Source organism: Narcine bancroftii, chromosome 1, assembly GCF_036971445.1.
Source record: "Narcine bancroftii isolate sNarBan1 chromosome 1, sNarBan1.hap1, whole genome shotgun sequence".
Classification (NCBI taxonomy): Eukaryota; Metazoa; Chordata; class Chondrichthyes; order Torpediniformes; family Narcinidae; genus Narcine; species Narcine bancroftii.
Window position 1 is genome coordinate 139241942 of NC_091469.1, and position 23981 is coordinate 139265922.

Consider the following 23981-nt stretch of genomic DNA (forward strand, 5'->3'; position numbering starts at 1 on the left):
GGTAGCTCTGGACACAGTCTAGTCAATATGCAATCTCCTCAACTGCGTGGGGGGACTGGGGGTCGATTAACAGCATACTGGGCTTGAGTAATGCCTCCATTCTTGTTTGTAAACTAATATAATTGTAGCATAGATAAAAGCTCACTCTCAACTAGAGGAGCTTACAACACAGGAAGGGTTCACGAACAGGCTTCAGAGGGGTTCTGGGTTTAGGCGAGAAACCAGGCCCCAAGGAGAGGAGCCTGGAGGCGGGGCCAGTCGTTAGTACAACACACTTCTCGTAAATCCCAGTTCACTACACTACGACCCGGGTTAGAACCCGACACTGTCTGTGAGGAGTTTCTACGTTATCCGCGTCTATGTAAACCCATGTGGGTTTCCTCTGGATACTTTGGACATCCCACATTCCAATGATGTATGGGGTTAGTCCCTTAATTTATCACATGACTGAGGTTCATTGGCTAGAGGGGCCTGTAACTGTGCTCTGTCACTAAATTATTATTTTAGCTTTACACCACATTAAATATTACTTCACAAAATATTGTCTTAGCCAGATGGCACCATAGATCAGAGTGATGCAGTTTTATTGATGATTAAAGGTTAAAGGCTGAAGTGGTGAAAAGGTTGATCATTGAGGTAGGTAGTGGAATCCATTAGAGAACTAGAGAATGTGGGGATTGTACGTGAAGGTCAAGGCTGACATTGATTGTACCAATAAGAGTCAGGGAACCACAGAACTAGAGGAATTTCAAGATCTTGAGTGCAAATTAGGACTCAAGGTAAGCTTTGAAATAAAGATGAAAATTTGCTCTCTGATCAGGAAACAAGGTAGCTCTGAGCAGAGGTGATGCATGAACAGGGCACTGTGAGATAGGATACAGGCAGCAGCGTTTTGGGTGAGTTCAGACATTTGCATGGTGGAAAGTGAAGCAGAACAGTTTTGCCTTGGGCTGCTTTCACTTAATTACAATATTTGAGATGTGAACAATTTCAAGGTAGCAGTGAATATAATCAAGTTGTCAGTCGATGCTTTGACATCACACATATTTCACTAAAATGAGAGAGAAAAACAAGCAAGATTTAGCTGTGTAAATTTTGAGAAAAGTTTGATTAACCGTATCATGCATCTAGTTCAGTGTAAACACTGTGTAGCATTTAATGTAGGTCAGCCATTCTCAATTTTTTTACAGCCATGCCCCCCCCCCCCAACCCCCGGACTTTCCTCAGAGTTTATGAGCCCCTTCCATGTGAATCAGTCGAATTTTGGTTTCTTCTGTACTTCTCTCCTACTGACTACATAAATAAAATATAAAAAATAGTCAGGTTATGTGAGGCAAAAAGAAAACTGGCCCCCATTCAGAAATGCATTGATAAATGCATTTAAAATGGCCAGAACTGCCCACAATATTCCAAATGTGTTCTCACCAACATGCTGAACAGTTGTAACATAATGTCCCTGCTCTTGTACTTTGATGAAGGCAAGCACTGGAATTGCATCACCATTCTAGCTACCTGTGGTGCCATTTTCAAAGAACCCCTATGTTCCTCTATTGTACCATATTCTCCAGGGTCTTACAACACATTTTGATGCAAGACCTCCCCGGTTTAACTTAAATTTGTTTTTTTTTAAATTGTTCAGTTCTCACAATGTGTTTTGCACATGTAAAATTAATTGCCTTTCTATCCACGGAGACTGTTGGATTTTCTGAATATTTCCAGCATTTTCTGATTTTATTTCTGATTTCCAATAATTGCAGATATTTGAATTTTTGTTTAGATCAGCATCTCTTTCTCTGCCTTATGGCTGCATCAGCTCTTTTATGCATTCTTACTATGCTGCAGTCACAATCAAATTGCATTTGAGTGGTAAAGCACAAATTTAACAGTTGGAAAGGGGTTTTATGTAAAATGAGGTTTCACTTGAAGTGGAATTACAGAGAAAGTAGAGAGTCATACAACATGGAAATGGGCCTTTCTTCCCACTGAATCCATTGAAGCCCCATTTATGCTGATGGTGGTATACCAATCCCATTTAATAAAGTACCTCTCCTACTTCCATCAAACCACACAGATTCTACCATTCACCTACTGTACATTCTTGGAGCAAACTTTTCAGAGGTCCGTTAACTTACCAGCCTGCACGTCTTTGGAATGTGGGAGGAAACTGGAGCATCAGGAGAAAATCCTTGCAGTCACAGGAGAAAGTGTAAACTCAGGGCACAAGAGGGTATGATTGAATCTGGATCAATGGAGATGTGATTAGCCTTGCTACTCTGACACCTTATGACATGCTGTCATGACATTAATGTTTCTGACTGGGGACAAATTTCTACCTATTTCTCTATGTTTGAATCCCACTATAATTTAAAAAAAAATCAGTAACTGTTTCTCAAGCTCATCCTTTTCTTCTTGAAAAGTGTTTTATTTCACTCATTGGAGAGAATAACATAATTTGCGAAATCAACAAGGAAAATTTGATAAGATTTGGAAACCCTACATGGATTTATGGCTATGACTTTACCTGCAATATCCACCACACCCCCATCCAACCCGCCCTAATTAGTTATGATTTAAGGCTGTGCTTGACGTCCTGTTTTGCGGAAACTGCCAAAATGTTTGGCTTGGAAGTCAGCCTGAAGAAAACTGAGGTCCTCCATCAGCCAGCTCCCCACCATGACTACCAGCCCCCCCCCACATCTCCATCGGGAACACAAAACTCAAAACGGTCAACCAGTTTACCTATCTCGGCTGCACCATTTCATCAGATGCAAGGATCGACAATGAGGTAGACATCAGACTCGCCAAGGCAAATAGCACCTTTGGAAGACTACACAAAAGAGTCTGGAAAAACAACCAACTGAAAAACCTCACAAAGATTAGCGTATACAGAGCCGTTGTCATACCCACACTCCTGTTCGGCTCCGAATCATGGGTCCTCTACCGGCATCACCTATGGCTCCTAGAACGCTTCCACCGGCATTGTCTCCGCTCCATCCTCAACATTCATTGGAGCGACTTCATCCCTAGCAGAGGCCGACAGCATCGAATCCACGCTGCTGAAGATCCAACTGCGCTGGGCAGGTCACGTCTCCAGAATGGAGGTCCGTCGCTTTCCCAAGATCGTGTTATATGGCGAGCTCTCCACTGGCCACCGTGACAGAGGTGCACCAAAGAAGAGGTGCAAGGACTGCCTAAAGAAATCTCTTGGTGCCTGCCACATTGACCACCGCCAGTGGGCTGATATCGCCTCAAACCGTGCATCTTGGCGCCTCACAGTTCGGCGGGCAGCAACCTCCTTTGAAGAAGACCGCAGAGCCCACCTCACTGACAAAAGGCAAAGGAGGAAAAACCCAACACCCAACCCCAACCCACAATTTTCCCTTGCAACCGCTGCAACCGTGTCTGCCTGCCCCGCATCGGACTTGTCAGCCACAAACGAGCCTGCAGCTGACATGGACATTACCTGTCCATAAATCTTCGTCCGCGAAGCCAAGCCAAAGAAAAGAAGAAGAAGAAACCTCTTATGTAAATTGCAATTAATTGATTGTAAGATATAGGTTTTATTAGACCAACTTTTTTCTTTTTTTTTCTTACTTTTTGGGGGATGGAGGGGGGATGTGTGGGGGGGGGGGAAATATATAAAAATTGTATTATTTTTTCATGTTATGAATAAATATTGTACATGTTTTGACGTAAATGGAAAATAAAATTTTCAAAAAAAAATAGGTAGGGTCTTAGAAAAGCAGCCACTATCATCTAAACCCCTACAACCCAGTCCACCCACACCCTCTTCACTCCGCTACCATCAGGAAAAAGGTACAGGAGCCTTAAGGTGACCATTCAATGGCACAAGGACAGCTTCCTCCTTGCTGCCATCAGATTCCTGAACAATCAATGAACCAAAGACACTGCCTTACTTTTTGTACACTATTATTTTAGCTTTTTTTATCGTAATGTTGTAAGATGGTTATAGTATGAATGTTTGTACTGTGACGCTGCCGCAAAATACTGAATTTCGTGACTTGTTCATGGCAATAAATTCTGATTCTGATTCTTCCGCTCTGGTCACTTATGCTGGCTCGCTGATCGCCTGGAGTCCACAGGCCTGTTGCCAAGCATGAGCAGAGACTTCCACGGGTTCATTGATGTTACACTGCTAGTCCCTTCTACCTAGGCCTCTTTGTGTGCCTTTATGGCAAGCGAGAGTTCATAACTATTGTGTATTATGCACATGACATATTGTAGCTTTACATTTGATAGCATTTCCTAAACTGCTACATTGAAAGCCTGAACCATTTGTGCAATAACTGAGCCAGAGGATACAGCGGAGAAGTATTGTATCTCCACTCCCTGCTCCTCCCTGGTCCACAACAGTGGCAGTGCTGTTGTTACAGCCGCTCCAACAGCCTTGTCATTTACTTGCTGTTATTTTCCCAGGATTTTTTAAATCTTTACTTCCAGTTATCTGCATTTTTTTTTAATTTTTAATTTACTCATAATGAGTTGGGATTGTGGAATGGAGATTTTTATTGTTTCTGACCCCATCTACTTCAAATTTTATATCTTTGACATAAGCAAACAGTGCATTCTCTCTCTTACAAAATCTGCATTTTCTGAGGACAGTTACTCAAGATGTAACTTTAAAATAATTGATAATAATCATGAGGAAAACTTAATTAATATACATGTTACTAGGTTACATGTCCTTAGGTTGGCCTGATTATATGTAAAATGAATGTAAACATTTAGATTTACGTGTTTAAATATCCTTACTTTATCTACGTATCTATCAATCTATTTATCTATTGAACTATATAATAAGATAGATTGATTGATGGATCGCCTATATATATGTAAAAGTCCCATACTTTTCAAAAAATGTGGATTTATTTTTACACTCAGTTAATGCACTTAATATGTTGCTTGCATGCAAGATTTACATCATGATTCAAAATTCAAATCATCTTTTGCTATGCCTTATTGATGATTATTTCTTTTTTCAATGTTAAAACCTTGTTCTGTAACAGGAAGTATTCACTCATTCTGTGCTGTGCTGTTGGTATATTTTTAAGAATAAGAGACCAGGATATTATCTGCACCCACTACAAGAGGGTCTAACAAACAAAATCTGCTTGCGCATTGTAACAGCAGAGATTGGCTGTTTCAAACACTTATCAACGTCATTTCTTAAGCTTGTTGCTGATAACACTAGACAACAAAGATTTTGTTTCCTGAACACTTCTGAATTTATTGTGGGCTTCTGATTATGAAAATTACCTTAAAAATTTCCTGTAGCATACTGTTGTTTAGACTGTGCAACATGTCACTGAAAATTCATTTTCTGCATTCGCACATGGACCTCTTCCCTGCTGATCTTGGCGCAGTCAGTATTGCAAAAGCTTGATCAGGACGTTGCGATCATGGAAAAGCAGCAATAGAGCAACTGGAATCCATTAACACTGGCCGACTTTTGTTGGGCACTGACACGAGAGGCATCAGATGCTGAGTACAAGTAAACATCAGTGGCAAGACATTTTTAGGTCATTTGAACTAACGTAATGAGTCAGCATCATTAAGCAATTAAATATGCTTAATTTAATAAAAGTTAATTTAATGTCTCTCCAACTGCCTTTGTGATACAGAAAATCTGAAATTATCTCTGTGTTCAGCTTGAATTTATCTATCAGAAACCCCATTTCTTTTAGTTTCAGGAAGCAAACCTTTCATCCAGTGCAATTTTGCAGCTGTACATGTGGTATTTCTCTTTTAATGTCACAATAAAACATATTTAGCATTTGGCACAAATTATTTCCTTGTTTGATTGTTCTCTAGAACGCCAACTGTGCACTTTCAGTGTCTGATTGACTGATTTGCAATTGAATGTTGAAATTTAAATGTTTATCAACAATGGAAAAGCATTATCATTTACATCACCTTTGCAAAGGAAGAAAGTTTCGATTGGAATTTTAAAACAAAAAATGTGATGACAAACTTATCTTGTGTTTTGCACATCATATCACATAGGAATGTGTGGAAGAACTTACACTAGTGATTGGAGATTTTCTTTCACTTGTATGTCCAAAATAAAAAAAATCTGCAATGAATCTGCCACTGTGTACTGCAACCCCATTTGCCCCACAATAGCCTCAGCCAAAGGTTCTGTGCATGGGGATTCCCTCAGTCAGATGTTTTGTTTCAAATACACTGAAACCTTGTCAACGTTTAATTCATTAGGCAGTGGTGAGTACATATCATCGCAAAGGCTGGAAGATTCTGAACTTATGGATTGGGGCAGAAATTAGAAAATGGGTGGGTTGGACAAGTTAAGCACATGTAGAAACAGAGAAAGATAGAAAAATAGGCATTCAACTTTTCAGCCTGCCCCACATTTCATTATGAATATCCCAATTCCGTGTTATTTTCCCGCCTTCTCTACAGATCCTTAGTTCCCTCTTCCTCTATGGAAAATGCCTCACTGTTCCTTAACTAGATTTAATAATTTAGCTTAAGAGCTGCCTGTGGTGGAGAATCCCACAGGCTCACCAATCATCTGGAGATGTGTCCTCACTTCGGTCTTAAGTGGCTTAGACTGTGATCCCTAGACCTGCAAGCTTTGCCCATCAAGAATTAATGTCCTCACCAGATCTCTCCAGTCCTGTTAGAATTTTGTTTGCTTCCGTGAGATACCTTCGCATTCTTCTAAAGTGAATGTAAATCTAATTGACCCAATTCCTCTACATCAATCTGTTTCACTACTCACTAGTTTGGTGAACCTTTGCTGAACTCCTTCCAATGCAAGTGCATTCTTCCTCAGATGAAGAAGCCAACAGTGCACAGCTTCACCAAGGCCTTGAGCAAAGCTAAAAGTTGTCCTTGCAGGTCTGTTCAAATCCTCTCACCATGAAGGCCTGTAATTCAATTTCCCTTATTAATCACTACACATAGAACATGGAACATAGAACACTGCAGCACAGTACAGACTATGAAGCCTACAAATGTGTGTGTCCTGTCTAAACCTTCTCCATTACAACCTCAGTTTTTTTTTTCCTCCACACCATGACCCTCTATTTTTCTTACATTCATTTGCTGATCTAAGAGTCTTTTGAATATCCCATTTGTTCCAGCCTCCACCACTGCTCCCTGGCAATGCTGAGCAGACACCCACCACTCTCTGTGTATAAATCTTGCCCTGGCATTCACTCATCCATTGTCGCTCTAATGCACACTTACTTTTGGTGAATGGTGCACCAATCAAAGTTTGATTGCATCTCCTCCTTTCTTGATCTATCACCATTCAGATAATAACCTGCCTCCCCATTGTTGCCAAAGTGGCTAACACTGCATCCACCTTGATTCTAATCACTCCCTCAATCAGTCCAGCATTGCATGTGTGCTGAGGTGACTAGTGAGGCCAATGTAGAAATGGCAGTCTCTTCCTAAGGTGGTGCCTGACTGAGTAGGTGGGCGGGGAGTTGGTGAGGTGGTGACCTACTCAAACAAATCTTGTAGCACTGTCAATGCAATGTTCTCAATGTCATCTTAAATGTTCCTTCTCCAATCTGAGTGCACATGTCCGAGGAGTTAGTGGGGTGCAAGTCATGAAGCAAGCCTGGTTCAGGCAAATAATAAACCAGGGACCGGACAATTCATGAACCAAGTGCTGTTCAGGCAAATAATGAACCAAGCTCAGGTCAGCCAAATGTAATAAAATAAGTTCAGTTCGGTCAAATAACAAGTGAAACATGAAAGTCTGAAAATGCTCTGATTGCAGTCATAACACAGAAATGCTGGAGGAACTCAACCGGTCTCGCAGCATCCATAGGAGATAAAGATATATTACTGATGTTTCAGGCCTGAGCTCTTTTTTAAGGTACGAATGAGAAAAGATAGGTATCTGGATTGTGGGTAAGGAAAGAAAGGGAGAAGAATTGGAAGGGGAGGAGTACATGCCAATAGACAAAAGATGCTAATTAGATATGATAAGTGGAAGGTTGAGAATAGATTTTGGCTCTGTAAAAGGAGACAGGGAAAGGGGAGAGAGAGAGAGAGAGAGAGAGAGAGAGAGAGAGAGAGAGAGAGAGAGCTTGAGGAAAGTCAACAGGGAGAAGTGGATGGGTGGTGTTTCAAAGGGAAGCTAGAGAAGTTTATATTAATGCCATCTGGTTGGAGGGTGCCCAGGAAAATGAGATCTTGTTCGTTCAATTTGCTGGTGGTTTCAGTCTGGCAGTGCATGAAACCATGGACAGCCATATCAGCAAGGGAATGGGATGGGGAACTGAAGTGGGAGATCTACATTATTGCGGTATACAAAGCCAAGGCGCTCAATGTAGCCATTTCCCAGTCAGTGTCCAATCTCTCTGATGTAGAGGAATCCACAATGGGAGCACCTGATGCAGTAAGTGACCCCTGCAGATTCACAAGTGAAGTGCTGCCTCACTTGGGAAGACAGTTTTGGGGGAACAAATGTTGATGAGAAGGAGATGTAGTGCAAGTGGAGTATCTCACTTGGGTAGGTACCAATGGGGCAATTGGTGGAGTTGGAGGAGTCAACAAGGGAGTCACAGAGGATGTGGTCGCTGCAGAAGGCCGAGAGAGGAATATCTGTGGTGGGATCACATAGAAGGTGGCAGAAATGGTGGAGGAGGATGCGTTGGATGCGGAGGCTTGTGAGGGGAATCCTGTACTTGTGTGTGGAAGCAGAGGGGCCAGGGCAGATGTGAGAGTATTGGAGGATACGCAAGTGAGGGCAGGGTTGATGTTGTAGAGGGGATTCCATGTTGTTTGAAGAATGAAGATCCCTTTAATGATTTGCCATGGAAGTCCCCATCTTGTGACAGAGACAGGTCAAATACCTAACCAAGCTCGGTTCGGTCATATAATAAATGCAGATGAAATGTAAACCCTTCTATCTACCTCATGAATGATCTAGTGATTCTCACCAGAGTTTATATCCCTCCTGATGCTGATTAGAAACAGACACTCGCGGAGCTGCAAGATGTGGTCAGTGAACAAGAGATGTCACACCCTGACACTAAAAATTTTAGTCTGTATTAAGAAAACCCTGCCCAACTACCACCAGCACACTTGATCACGCTACACCAGGATAAGGAAGGCCAACCGTTCTTTCCTGAAACCACATTTTTTGCAAGTCAGATTAATTGGCTGTGATTCTTCTTCCTTCACACAGACAGAGCTAAAAGGAGAGGATTTGGAGATCAGGACAGCTAGACAATGGTCACAGGAGGCAGTGAACAGTTCAAGGACTCAGGTGAGAATCTGTATGATTACACCAGGGCTGTCACAGAGTTTATCAAAACAGCTGTGGACAAGTGTGTCCCCACCAAATTGTTCAGGTTTGTTCCCAATCAGAAGCTCTGGATGAACAATGAAATCAGAAATGTGCCGAGAGCGAGATCATAGGCATTTAAGTACAGAGATCCAAATCACTACAGGAGGAGCAGGTATGACCCTCAGAAAGCCATTTCCCAGATGAAGTGGAGATTCAAGATGACAATAAAGGTTACCTGACAGCTGGGGCAGGGTCGAAATGAAATAACCTGCTACAGATCCAATTCTAGTGCAGTAGGAGGTGGCAAAGCTTCAATCTCAGATGTGCTCAATGCCTTCCACCTCTGATTCAACCATAAGAATAAGAAAGAACCATCATTGCTCACTTCCCTGTCCCCTGATGATCCTCACCTGTCCGTTTCTGTGGATGAAGTGCGTGCTGACCTCAGGAACATGAATCCGAAGAAATCATCCGGTCTGGATGGAGTACCCAGCCAAGTATTAAGAATATGTGCTGACAACTTGCCAATGTATTCATGGATATCTTCATCTTCTCACACTGGCAGCGCATAGTTCCCAACTATTTCAAACAGGTGTCAATTGTACTGGTAACCAAGAAGAGTGCGGTAACCTGGGTAAGTTACTATTGACCAGTGGCACTTTCATGAAGTGATGAAGTGCTTTGAAGGACTGGTGTTGAACCTTATCAGCTCCTGTCTGAGCAGTGTCCTGGATGTGTTCCAGTTCATCTATCATAGCCACTGGCTCTACACAAAGCTCTGAAACATCTGGACAGCAAAGACACCTATATCAGGATGCTCTTTATTGACTACATTTCAGCATTTAATGCCATCATCCCCTCAAAATTAATAAAAAAAACTCCAAGACCTGGAACCAACACTGCACTGTGTAATTGGAACCTGGATTTCCTCAATTCCAGACCAAAATCAATGAGAATTGGTAGGAACATCTCAAATCAAGTCAAATCACCTTTATTTATCATTCATACCATGCTATCATAATAAAGATGAGATTGTGTTTCTCCAGAATCTGAGCATATTTACAGAAATATAGGTTAGAATAGAAGTTGAACACATAAGACATACATTAACAGTCCATGGCACCCTATCACCAAATGCTCTGGGAGTTCACGAGGCTGATGGCTTGGAGAAAAAAGCTCTTGTTGAATCTGGACATAAGGGCCTGAGTGCTGTAGTAGCCCCTACCAGATGGTAGAAGGGAGAACAGTTTACATGAGGGGTGTATGGAGTCCTTCACAATGTTTATTGCCTTTCACCTGCATCAAGTGTTGAAAATGTCCTACATGGAGGGAAGAGAGGGATAGGAAGGCTCCTTTCACTGCGAGTTGAGGAGGCTGCCTCCTTTAATTTAACAGGCACAATTGAAGATGGCCGCTTTATGAAGGGATTGCAGTCAAACTCAGAGACATGCGGTTTTCCAGGGACAAGCCCCATGAAGCCTCTTTGGAGGTAGTTTCTTCAGGTTGTTGATCATTATGGCAGGAGTGGGAGGGATTGGCTGAATGGGCCATATTTTGACCTAGCCTTCAATATCTGGCACAGCAGCCAGTCATCAAAGCCCTTGTCTCTGAATGTCATTATGCAACCTAGTGAGAGGGCTCCCGTGCACTTACCTGAAGCCAATTTAGGATCACAGGAGGAGGAGGTGGAGGATATCATCTCCCCAAGTACCTCAGCTCTCCCCTGTACCATACCCATTCCCAGTCCCTTATCTGCTCCCTGTGCCTTACCTTCCCCCTGTACCTCATCCACTCCCAGTTCCTCAAATGCTCACAGCCTTAGTCACCCTAGGACCTCTACTGCCCCGAAGAGAGCAAGTGACCTCTCACCTCATCCGCTGCTACACCAGAGGCAGGTAAGTATTGATTTTTCAGCTGGCCAATTTGTCTAATGTGTTTTGTGAGTTCTTGGCCATTATGTGCCATCTTTCTTCTTTTAAAAAAAACTTTATTTAAAAGAATTTAAACAACTTACAATTAAATATAACAGAGAAAAAAAACAATATTTTTGTATATATAAAAAAAGTGAAAACCCCGCCCACCCTCCCACCCCTTCAACCAGCCTCCTTAAGGGGAGCCAAATATAAAGATAGTACAGTGATTATAAAGAATATTTCAAAGTATTTCTAAATTCATATACTCCAAATAAGAAGACCACATTTTAACAAAAAAATGAATAATTATCATGCAGATTACATGCAATTTTTTTCCATAAAAATACAATTTCTCAACTCATTATGCCAGCGTGTTATATTAACCTCCACATTATCCTTCCAAGTACTAGCTACACAATTTTGTGCTACAGATAACACTAGACGTACAAATGCAATTTGAAATTTATCCAACCCTAGTCCTTTCAAAGAAACCATATATCCCAACAAAAAAGTTTGATGGGTCTAACGGTAATTTAATCTTAAATAGTTTTTCCAAAACCAATCTAATTCCTTCCCAAAATTGTTATACTTTAAAACAAGACCAAACAGCATAAAAAAAAATCCAGTACATAGTCCACGTCTAAAACAAGAATCTGAATTACTAAATCTATATTTTTTTCAATTTCTCTGGAGTCAAATATAACTTATGTAAAAAATTATAATTGACCATTCCATAACATACATTTGTTACTTTAGTTACACTATCAGAACACATAACCTTCCAGTTATCTAACAGAAAAATATAAGTTAAATCACTTTCCCATTTAAGCCTAGACTTCTCCCATTCCGGTTTATCCATACTATCCTGTAGCAATTGGATCATATCTGAAATATAACCTTTATTAGGTACAGAAAAAAATCAAAACTCAAATTTCATCAACATGGGTAAATTCATCTCTTTATCATAATTATCTTTTATCAAAGCTCTGAGTTGATAATACACAAACAGAAAATTTACAGATATATCAAATTTCTCCCTCAATTAAATAAAAGAAAGAAACTGGCCTTCTTTAAAACAGTCCTGAATTATCTTTATGCCCTGAGAATTCCATCTCTTTAAATGATTACTAAACATTGAAAAAGGAATAAGCTGGTTATGATATAACAGGGTTTGAATTGGTAATTTACCCTTTGATCCTAAAACCCTGTATCTTTTAACCCATATCCTTAACAAATGTTTTTAATACCGGCATATCACATTCCCACAATAAATACACATTCCATTTAAATATAAACTGATGTATCTCAACCTCAGATATACAAGCCGTTTCCGCCTTTGCCCAACTCGGAGGTTGGTCCACATCCATCAATCTGCTAACAAATTTCAACTGAGCTGCATCATAATAATTTTGAAAGTGAGGTAACTGCAATCCACCTAAAGCATATTTCCATCTAAGTTTATGTAAAGCTACTCAGGCTAATTTTCCATTTCATAAAAACTCCTACACTGCCCTATTCAGGTCTTGAAAAAAACCCTTTGAAAATAAACATGCTATAGACTGAAACAAATATTGAATTTGAGGAAAAATGTTCATTTTAACGCAATTTACTTGACAAAATAATGTTAACGGCAAATCTTTCCATTTAATCAAATCTATTTTAATCCTTTTTAATAAAGGAAAATAATTCAATTTATATAAAGACTGGTTATCTGCATTTAATACCACTCCCAAATATTTAATTCTATCTGACCACTTAAATTTTATAACACTTTTATATTCTGAAATATTTCTCCATCCCCAACTGGCAATATTTCACTCTTATCCCAATTTACTTTATATCCAGATAGTTCTCCAAATTTTAACAAACAATCTTGTAAATATTTCAAAGACTGTTTCACTTCTATCAAATATACCAGCACATCATCCGCAAATAAATTAATCTTATATTTATCTTCCCCAATTTTCATTCCTTTAATCTTATCATTCTGTCTTATCATCTCAGGTAATGGTTCAATAGCCAATGCAAATAAGGACAACCTTGTTGAGTCGAAAGTGTTAAATTAAATTATAAGGAAATTTGACCTTTTTTCACCACACTAGCAGTTGGATTTGTATATAAGGCCTTAACCCAGCCTTTAAAATAAGGGCCAAAATTAAACTTCTCTAATACCTTAAACAAAAAGTTCTACTCCACTGCAACAAAGTCTTTTTCCGCATCCAGCGCAACCACCATTGGATGGTTGGGTTGTTGTCTAAATGCATTAACTAATGTTATCAATCGAAGAATATTATCCGACGCATTTCTATTTTTAATAAAACCTGTTTAATCTTTATGTATCAACTGAGGTAAATGTTTGGCAAGTCTATTCACTAACACCTTCGCTATAATTTTATAATCTACATTTACTGAAGAAATAGGTCTATACAAAAATACTTTCAATGGGTCCCTTTCTTTCTTAGGAATCACAGTAATTATAGCACTTAAACAAGATTCCAGTAAAAACTGCTCCTCTGTTACTTTCTGCAACACATCTCCAAATATAGAGGATAAATCTTCATAAAATACTTTATAAATTCAACAGAAAATCCATCACCTCCTGGGTACTTTCCATTTTGCTTCGCTCGTATAGTCTCTTTAATCTCAAAATCCATAAATGGAACTTCCAAATCTTTAACCTCATCCTCCCCTAAAATAGGTAAATTTAATTTAGATAAATAGGATTCGATAGAACCAGCACGTGCCATCATTCTAATCTCCTGTTTGTTCCACTGGCCTCCAGGAACCGTATTAACATCCACTGCTGTTGAGATGGAGCAAGTATGTGTCATGTTACTCAGGATGTTACTGGTGGAGGATAGGTGCCCTTAACCTCAGGACGCTGGGTGGTGAGTGTGCAAGGACACAGAGAACCGTATAACAGTAGTCCAGTGTGAACGGCAAAAGTGGCTTCTTTAACTGGTTAGTTGAACAGCCAGTTTACTGGTTAGTCAGTGTGAAAAGGGCTTGTAATGCACAGTCAGTTTGTTTACATTTCTTTATTTATTTACATGTGTATATTGTGAACATTTTTTTTGCAGTACTAATAAGTGGTAATTCTGCCTTGCTTTCAGGAAAAATAATCTCAGGGCTGTATGTGATATCACGTATGTACTCTGACAATAAATCAGAAATCTAAAATTTGAAATCTGAATCTAATAAAGCGGGGTCTGTGTATCAATGTTTTGTTTGGGCAAATAATGAATCAGGGACCAGGCAACTCATGAACCGACCTTTGGGCAAAGACTAAACGAAGCTAAGTTATGGTAAATCATTAATCAGAGTGTGTTTTTCCACATTTTTTTTCAAAGGAGGGTTTGAGCACATCCTTTTTTTAAAAAATCTATCTCAGCCATTCTCAACCTTTTTTTGGCTATTGCACCTTTAAGGACTCAAAGTTTTTGGCCTCCTTCCCTGTGAATCAGCCAAATGTAGTTGGTTTCTCCCATACTTCACTCATTACAAAAAAAAAACAAAAGAAAATTATGATTTTAGTCCATGCCACCCGACCCCACCCCCGTCTCCCCAACCGAATATGCTGTGACCTCCAGTGAGGCCATAATACCCCCTTTGAGAATGACAGATCTACATGATAGCTTATTCTAGGGCAGACTCAGAATATGGTGCAGGCAAGAAAACCATGTTTCTTGCACTCTGTAGCCATCAGGCCCTCAAAGCTGGGCATGTTGACCTGAGGGAGAATACCAATGTTCACTTGCAAGCATTCGTGCATGCTCAGAGGTTGAGCTTCAAGCCTAAGTTTACTCATTCACTGAAGCTTATGAGAGGTAGATTACAAAGGCTGATTAATTAATTGTGAGGAAAACATGCCACACTAATTGCAAGACATTTAATGTAATGCCATGAAACAATTACATTAAAAAACAATGTTGTTGCTAGCTAGTTAAAATCAATGAGGCTTCAAGGTGTATGGATTTGGTTTGGGGTGAGAAATCCAGGGGAAATGATGCAAGGAAACATGACTTAAAATCCCTTGAGAGCAGCAGGTGAATTTAAATTCTGTTAATTAAATTAGACATGACGTTAAAAAGCTGGTATCCCTAAGAGTAACATTTTAAATGCCATTAAACATCTACCAACTCACAAATGTCCATTGTGCAATGAATTTTACTGTTTCCCAGTTCCACTCTCTGCAGCAAGACAACAGTTACCAGTTCTACATTTCAAATCCTATGCTATTAATTTGATACTATTTATTGTCATCTAATAAAACAGAAATGTAATATTACATGAAATTGCCTTTAGCCAGCCATAAGGAAGACAAAGATTTCCCAATAGCAATGTCCAGTGCCCTTAACAGTCAGGGAAAAAGGAGCAAGCAAGTGCCCCTCAGAGTTACTGAGCGCCCGTGGATTTGCCTCCAGGCTTGCCGCAGCCTCTGTAGCTGCACAGGACTACAGTTCAGTTTAAACTATCAGCAACTGGAGCTCCAAATCCAAACCTTTTATAGCCCCCAGGGCCCATCAGGAGTCCTTCAAGCCCTTAGCACCTTCTCGAATCCCAGTTCCAAGTCCTGGTTCTCATGAGCCAGTCTCCAGGAGGCCGCCACGTGGTACAAGTCCTGTGACCTCACCTCGCCTGCAGCCTGTGAGGTTTCCTCACCCGCAGATCACGAATAGCACGCAGCCTGTGTGGGTCTGCCACCATGGTCACCTTCCTTAGGGGCTTCTCCTCTGCTTCTCCTTCTCAACAAGGGTTGTTCTCACCTTTGCTGATGCCCTGATTCCCGACACAAATTCATGTGGCTGACTATAAGCCATCCTCTGAGATGGACCAACAAATTTCTTAGTTTAAGGGATAAATAGGATTGAGCCAACCTTGCCAGCAGGAGCCCACATTCCATGACTAACACTTCAAGTCAAAAGTAGAGGAACTAATGCCGACAGATTAGCACTCTCCTGTTCCACACAGCATCGAACAATACAGCATAAGACCAAACACTTCCATCTATGATGCCCAAATTAAACTGAAACTCCAATTTAGCATAGAGCATCTACTGACTATTTTTAGTAATAATTCACTGTGTGCTAGATGCACAGAGAGATGAAAATGGAAAAAGGTGGCTGAAGTCAACATATGTCCCTTGGAGGATGAGAAGTGGGAATTGATATTGATGGCTGAGACTTTAAGAGACTCTTTTGTGTCAGTGTTCATGGTGGAGGGCACATCTACCATGCCAAGGACCGATGTTATGGATGCGGTGGAAGGTGAGAAACTGGTTACAATAGCTATGACTATAGAGGTACTGCTGAGAAAACTTGTGGGCCTAAAGGTAGATAAGTCCCCTTCCTGGTCCTGACGGAATGCATCTCAGGGTACTGAATGAAATGATAGAAGTTATAGTAGTGGCTTTGGTGATAATTTATTAAAATTCTCTGGACTCTGGGCAGGTCCCAGCAGATTGGAAGATGGTGAATGATATGGTACTGTTCAAGAAGAGTGTAGGCAAAAGACTTGGAACTATAGGCCAGTTAGCTTAACATCTGTAGTTGAGAAAAGGCTTGAAGCATTTAAAGAAACAACCGGGAGGCATCTGGAGTGAAATGGGCTCATCATTTAGATGCAACATGGATTATGCAAAAGCAGGTCCTGTTTGACAAACTTACTAGAGTTCTTTGAGGATATAATACATGCAGAAGATAGAGGGCCACAGATGGATGCTGTTTACTTGAATTTCTAGAAAGTATTGGATAAGGTGCCACATTAAAAAAAATAATATAAAGGTGCTTAGAGTTGGGAGTAATGTATTAGCATTGATAGAGGATGGGTTAATCAATAGAGGCTGAGAGTAGGGATACACAGGTGTTTTTTTTTTGGTTGGCAATCAGTGGTGAGCAGTGTGCCGCAGGGGTGGTGCTGGGCCTGCAACTGTTATAGGTTAAAGATCTGGAAGAGGGTAGTATATGAAAGTTTGGTAATGACACTAAATTGAGTCATAAAGCAACTGTGCAGAGTATACAGAGACCTTGCAGAGAGATATATTGTAGATATATTAAATAAGTGTGCAAGGGTCTGGTAGATGGACTACAATGTTGGTTAATGTGAGGTTATTACTTTGGAAGGAAAATAGCAGATCATACTATTATTTAAATGGTAGGCGATCGCAGAATGCTACTGCGCAGAAGGACTTACATTGCAAAAGGTAGTTTGTAGGTGCAGCAGATGATAATGAAGGCAAATGGAATGTTCACTTTCATTGCTAGAGAGTTTGAATTTTGGAACAGGGAAGTTATGCTGCATCTGTAGCCCTGCATGCAGTTCTGGTCTCCTTACTTGAGGAAGAATGTACTAGCCCTGGAGGCTGTGCAGTCAATGTTCTCTTGATAGATTCCCGAGATCAGGGGGTTTGCCTACAAGGAAAGAATGAATTGTCCTGGACTGTATTTGCTGGAATATCGAAGGATGAGAGGGGATCTTAAAAAAATGCATAACATTTTTAAAAGGCATTGACAAGATAGAGGAAGGCAAGTTGTTTCCACTGGTTGGTGCGACTAGAACTAGGGGACTGTGATAGTACAGAATACTATCACCAATGTATATATTTCTATATATTTACATATAGTGATAGTGATTGGCTGAGAGCAGTAGCCACGCCTACTGGCAGGTCATAAAGGGCTGTTCCTAACCAGACCCAGGTTAGTCTGGACTGGTTGACCTCGATGTACTACGCTCCAGTCTTTTGCTAATAAAAGCCTTGCTTTGAGTCAACAAGTCTTTGAGTCATTTGATGCACTTCAGGGACATAGCCTCAAGATTCAGGATAGAAGATGTAGGAAGGAGATGGTTTTCTCAGAGAGTGGTGGATCTATGGAATTATCTGCCCATTGAAGCAGTGGGGGCTACCTCCGTAAGTATACGTTAGACAAGGTTGGATAGATTTTTGGATAGTAGGGGACTTAAAGAATGTGGGTGTAATGAGCGTCGAAAGATCCAAAGACTTGTTGATCCAAACCAAAGCTTTTATTAACTAAAAGACTGGAGCATATCACAAGTAGGTCATCCAGTCCAGAATGACCTGGTCTGGCTAGGAGCAATCCTTGAAGACCTGCCAGTAGGTGTGGCTACACTCTCAGCCAATCACAGTCATCCTACACTACAATCTGTACATATGTACATATACATATTGGTGATAGAACCTGTACTATCACAGCGGGGAAATGGCAGGTAGCTGGAGATGAGGCTAACATCAGATCAGCCGTGATGCATTACGCCATTGAATTTTGGAGCAGGCTTGATGGACCAGATAGCCTACACCTGCTCCTATTTCTTCGGTTCTTCAATGTTTTTTTTATTTCTTTAACACAATATGTGAACTCATGACACTGCAGCTAATGAAGTAACATTGGAATATAGTTGTAGTGATATGGTTGTGTACAGGCTGGCCCACCCTCCTGATGACATCCTCACTTTGACTCCTCGCCTGTCTCCTCCCATGTGACCCAGGCCATAAAGGTCGAGTCCCCTCTTCCTCTCCTCATTTTCCCTAGCCTTGACCTGGGCCAGCAGTAAAATAAAGCCTATTGTTCCCCTTAGTCTTTGTCTCTGTGATTATTGGGGCAACTGGTAGCACCCAACAATTTACTATACATGACACTGAAGGTCTCCGGTAATGGAGAAGTTGCTGCGCCACAATCGGCTAGAGGTAGACCCCCAAGTCCCGGGTGCATAGTTACTCTTCGGACAGTGGGTGAACTGTTTTAATAATTTCCTCGACGCCACTGCTGAGGTGGTCGACTCCGTCAAAAACAAGTTGAAGATCCTAGAAGCATGAGTCAGCCAGAGGGCCTTCCTGGCCATCCAAAGCAGCGCGACCTACGTTGAGGCGATAGCTGAGCTGTGGGCACTGTACAAGCTGAAGGTGAATGAGGTCTACTCCCGTTATCTGCTGGCGTCCCGAAATCAACAGCCTGGTGAGTCCACTGAAGAGTTCGTCCGATTCTTGGTCATACCAGGAAAAGACTGTCTAGGGAACCCCATGATCACTATATCGTTGACCGAGTGCATAGAAGATCTGATCCAAGATGCCTGAGTATCACGATTGAGGCCGGATTATATCCGACAATGACTCCTCAAGGAGGACCAACTCCTGCTAAAAAAAGTGATCAATCTAATCAGTACTTTAAACTCAGCCCAATATCATGTGATGTCGATCACGAGCAGAAGCGGGCTTCCTACATACATTCCGCCACGAGGGCCTCCATCCTGGAACTCAGCATTGGGCATTACTGACCCGACTGCCCCTGCAATAATGCCGTCTGTGTCGTCGAGATGCAACTTCTGCGGGTAGGCTAGGCACGCAAGATTCCGCTGGTCTGCGAGAGGAGCCACATGCTTCGGCTGTGGGAAGAAGGGCCATTACCAGAAAGTGGTACAGGTTCAGATCCTCGTCCAGGCATGTGTGCCAGAGGAGCTTCCGGTGTCGACTGCATACACAGTAAGGATGGCTCCATTTTATCTGCATCGCTCCCAGCCTCTACACCGTGGCCTACCACACCGATGATGCTACTTCTGCCTGCCACGACTCCACTTCCTCCTTCTCCAACGAGAGCAGCTTGGTCAACATGGAGGTTGCCATCTTGTGCGGGCCTCCCCATCAGCAACAACGATGGAGAAATGCCTGTTTGGCATTGGTAATGCTGAACCAAGCCAGCCCTCACCCGATCTCGAACTCCATGATGCAGTTCGAGATGAATGGACAAAAGACGAACTGCCTTTTCGATAGCGGCAGTACCAAAAGTATTGTCCACCCATACGTGGTTTGCAGACTCTCCCTTCCTGTCAGGCCGATAACTAGGTCAGTATTGCAAAGAACCAACTGACTTATATCCGGAGGAATTGTGTAGCATCTCTGATAGTGAGGGGGAAATGTTACTTTGTATTGTTGATTATGCCCCAGCTCTGCGCGCTGATCCTCCTGGGCCTCAACTTCCAGAGTCAGTTCAGGAGTGAGACAATGGTGTTCAGAGGCCCCTAACCACAGCTGACCATCCACAACCCCCAGCTCACAGACTTCCACCCCCAACCAAGGACCCAGTCTCCGGCATCGTCCTGAGATCTCACCACTCTGCGGGTGGCCCCTCCATCATTATTCGCGAATCTCACCCCGGACTGCAAACCGATCGCTACCAAGAGTAAGCGCTAAAGCACAGATGATATGCAATTCATCCAGGCTGAGGTTCAGCGACTCCTGGCAGAGGGGATCATAGGCCCTAGCACCAGTCACTGGAGGACGTAGGTCCTCATGGTCAGAAGGGCGGGCAAGCCCCAGATGGTGATTGACTATAGTTAAACTATAGTAACTATAGTTACCCAGTTGGACGCGTACCCGCTACCCCGGATAACCAATTTAGTCAATAAGGTCATGCAATATATAGTTTTTTCAACCATTGACCTCAAGTCGGTTTACCATCAACTCCCCCTCCATCCGAGCGATTGAACCGACACAGGATTCGAGGCCGACGGAAAACTATTCCATTATCTGCGGTGCCTTTTGGTGTGTCTAACAGTGTCCCTGCTTTTCAGAGGGTTATGGACCGGATGGTGGAGGAGCACAAGCTGACAGCTACGTTCCCATATCTCGATAATGTCACCATCTGTGGCTATGACCAGCAGGACCACAATGCTAACCTCGCTAAGTTCTTGCATACGGCCAAGTCCTTCAACATAATGTGCAATAAGGACAAGTGTGTGTTCAATATGGTGTGCTTGGCTCTCTTTGGATGCGTCGTGGTGTCATTGCCCCGGACCCTATCTACATGCGACCACTCATGGAGCTCCCTGTCCCAAACACCCTGAAGGCGCTGAAGAGGTGCCTTGGGCTGTTTTCCTATTACGCACAATGGGTGCCCAATCACACCGATAAAGCCCACACCCTAATTAAGTCCACAACCTTCCCATTATCGGAGGAAGCCCAGGCTGCGTTCCACCAGATCCGATGAGACATCGCAAAGGCCGAGGTGCCTGCCGTGGATGAATCCATCCACTTCCAGGTGGAGAGCTTTGCCTCTGACTTTGCACTGGCCGCCACACTTAACTAGGCAGGCAGGCCGGTAGCGTTTTGCTCCCGCACCCTGCATGGTCCCAAAGTATAGCACTCCTCCGTCGAGAAGGAGGCCATCATTGAGGCGGTGCGCCACTGGCGGCATTACCTGGCCGGTAAAAGGTTTACCCTGCTGACTGAGCAGAGGGCAGTGGCCTTCATGTTCAATACAAAACAGCGGGGTAAAATCAAAAATGACAATTTTCTGAGGCTGAGGATGAAGTTATCCACCTATAATTACACTATCTTGTATCGGCCAGGTAAACTCAATGACCCCCCAGATGCCTTATCCCGAGGGACATGCACCTGTGGTCCATCTCGACCATCTCCAGACCATGCACGATAATCTGTGCCACCCCGGAATCATGAGGCTCTATCATTTTGTTAGGACTCGGAACCTCTCGTACTCTGTTAAGGACGTCCGGTCCACGATCAGGCACTGTCAGATCTGGGCCAAGTGTAAGCCACAGTTCTACCGGCCAGAAAAGGCACAACTCATTAAGGCCGCATGCCCCTTCGAATGACTCAGTGTCGATTTCAAGGGCACCCTCCCAACCACCTACTTCCTGACGATGGTGGACGAATTCTCTAGGTTCCCCTTTGCTATTCCCTACCCAGATATGACCTCCATGATGGTTATTAAGGCGCTGTGCAGCATCTCCACTATGTTTGGGTACCCTGACTATATTCATAGTGACCGGGGGTCCCCACTCATGAGTGAGAAGCTGTGACAGTACTTCAGTACTTCCTGGCCAGAGACATAGCCACCAGCAGGACCACCACCTATAACCCTAGGGGTAATGGCCAGGTGGAAAGAGAGAATGGCACCGTCTGGAAGGTGGTGCTCCTGACCCTCAGGTCTAAAAGCATGCCAGTGTCCTGCTGGCAGGACATTTTGCCCGAGGCCCTCCACACCATCTGGTCATTGCTGTGCACCGCTACTAACCCCACCCTGCATGAACACCTCTTTGCATTCCCTAAGAGATCCCTCCCTGTTTGGGAACCCCAGGGCTGGTCCTGCTGCAGAAGCACGTCAGGGGCCATAAGACAGACCCACTGGATGAAGTGGTGTACCTCATACATGCCAACCCCCAATATGCATTTGTGAGGTACCCTGATTGCCACGAGGACACTGTGCCGATATGAGTCCTGGCAAGGGCCGGAGACCCTGAAACTGCCGAGGCGGCCACCGACCATTTTGCGGATCCGATCGTGCTGCACAGGAGCACGACCCTGGAGTCTGAGCTGCCTGCTTGCTGCCGGACATCCAGGAATCTATGCCCTGCTAGGCAGCGAACCCCCATCACCTGGGATTCCCCTGCCAGCACCCTGACCCCGACGGTTCCCACATCAGACTCTCCCCCGAGGGCCTCCCCTCCAGACAAGCACTGCATGGACATGCCCCCCCTCAGCAGTCCGGCAGAAGGAGGAGGTAGCCCGTGCAACTAAACCCCTAGTTGGAGGGGGCATCCATTTTTCCACTTTTTTTTTGTTCGCTACCCCTAGTTCTCTATTTGTTCCCGGTGGGTTCAATTTAAAAAGAGGGGGTGAATGTAATGATATGGTGTGTACAGGCTAGCCCACCCTCCTGATGACTTCCTCACCTTGACTCCTCCCTGGTCTCCTCCCATGTGACTAAGGCCATAAAAGTTGAGTCCCCTCTTCCTCTCCTCATTTTCCCTAGCCTTGACCCCGGCCAGCAATCTCTTGTATACTAAAGCCTATCGTTCCCCTCAGTCTTCGTCTCCGTGAAACTGGTAGCACTCAACAATAGTCACTTTTAGAATGTTGAGTAATATGGCAGCCAATTGGTGCATAACAACATCCCATGAGCAGCGATGACTAGACAAGCTGTTTGTTTTATTATTTGCCTGGGAAGGGAGGGGGGTGGGGGGGGGGGTAAAGATTGCTGAGTAAAGCAGGGTAAAATTTACCTTACCTTCCATGAAGTGTGTTTCAAAGTTCTGTGTTGTGTATTGGCCTATGTGTTGTTTGGTTTTATGTTAAAATTGACAGTTTGCCTTGGAGAGCCAAGGTGAAGGTGGACTGCTGAGAGAGTGGGAGATGGACTGAGCATGTGCAGAAAATTATCTAAAAATTTCTGGACTTGGACGATAAGCCACCACTGGTTGGTGCTGTGGAGTGGAAGGAGGCCCAGAGCATGAGTCATGGTCTGGAGGTCAGTTTAGAACATTGGGATTTCAAGAAGGATGAACATTCTGAAGGCAGCCAGAAGGATCCGGACCAAGCCAGCGGTTCCTCTCTCTGCAAGCAACACAAGACAACTTCGAATTTTGTGCTCTCTCTCTCGCTCAAAGATCTTTTGGCTTCAGTTTACTAAACAAACTGAATTTTGTTTCTGATCTTTGCTTCAATTGAGATCGAAGTTTTGTGAGCCTTATGTGTTTTGTGTCTAAGTTTTTCTGTGGGCTGGCTGGAAATATAACTTAGACTTTAATTACATATGTTATAGGCTGGAGAATTTATTAGTTTTACATAGTTATAGAAATTTGCATAGTAACCAGTGGGAATTGTTATAAAAGGGGGGATTTTGAATTAAAGTTTGAAGGTGAATTTTTTGTTAATAAAATAATTGGTCGTCTTTACCCCGCGTGATATGCCTTCTTTGTGGTTGCTGGTTTGATCTTGTAACAAGTGGTACAACAGGGTATAACAAAGA

General features: G+C 42.8%; 1 long non-coding RNA gene across 1 annotated transcript in view; it reads right to left on the minus strand.

The window, feature by feature from the left end:
• The window catches only part of LOC138744773 (uncharacterized), a 135544-nt gene extending 112107 nt beyond the window's left edge, over positions 1 to 23437 (minus strand). The window contains exon 1 of the long non-coding RNA XR_011345767.1: positions 23241 to 23437. This is a non-coding gene — a long non-coding RNA (uncharacterized lncRNA). The remainder of the gene's footprint in view (positions 1 to 23240) is intronic.
• Between the last annotated feature and the right edge of the window lie 544 nt (positions 23438 to 23981).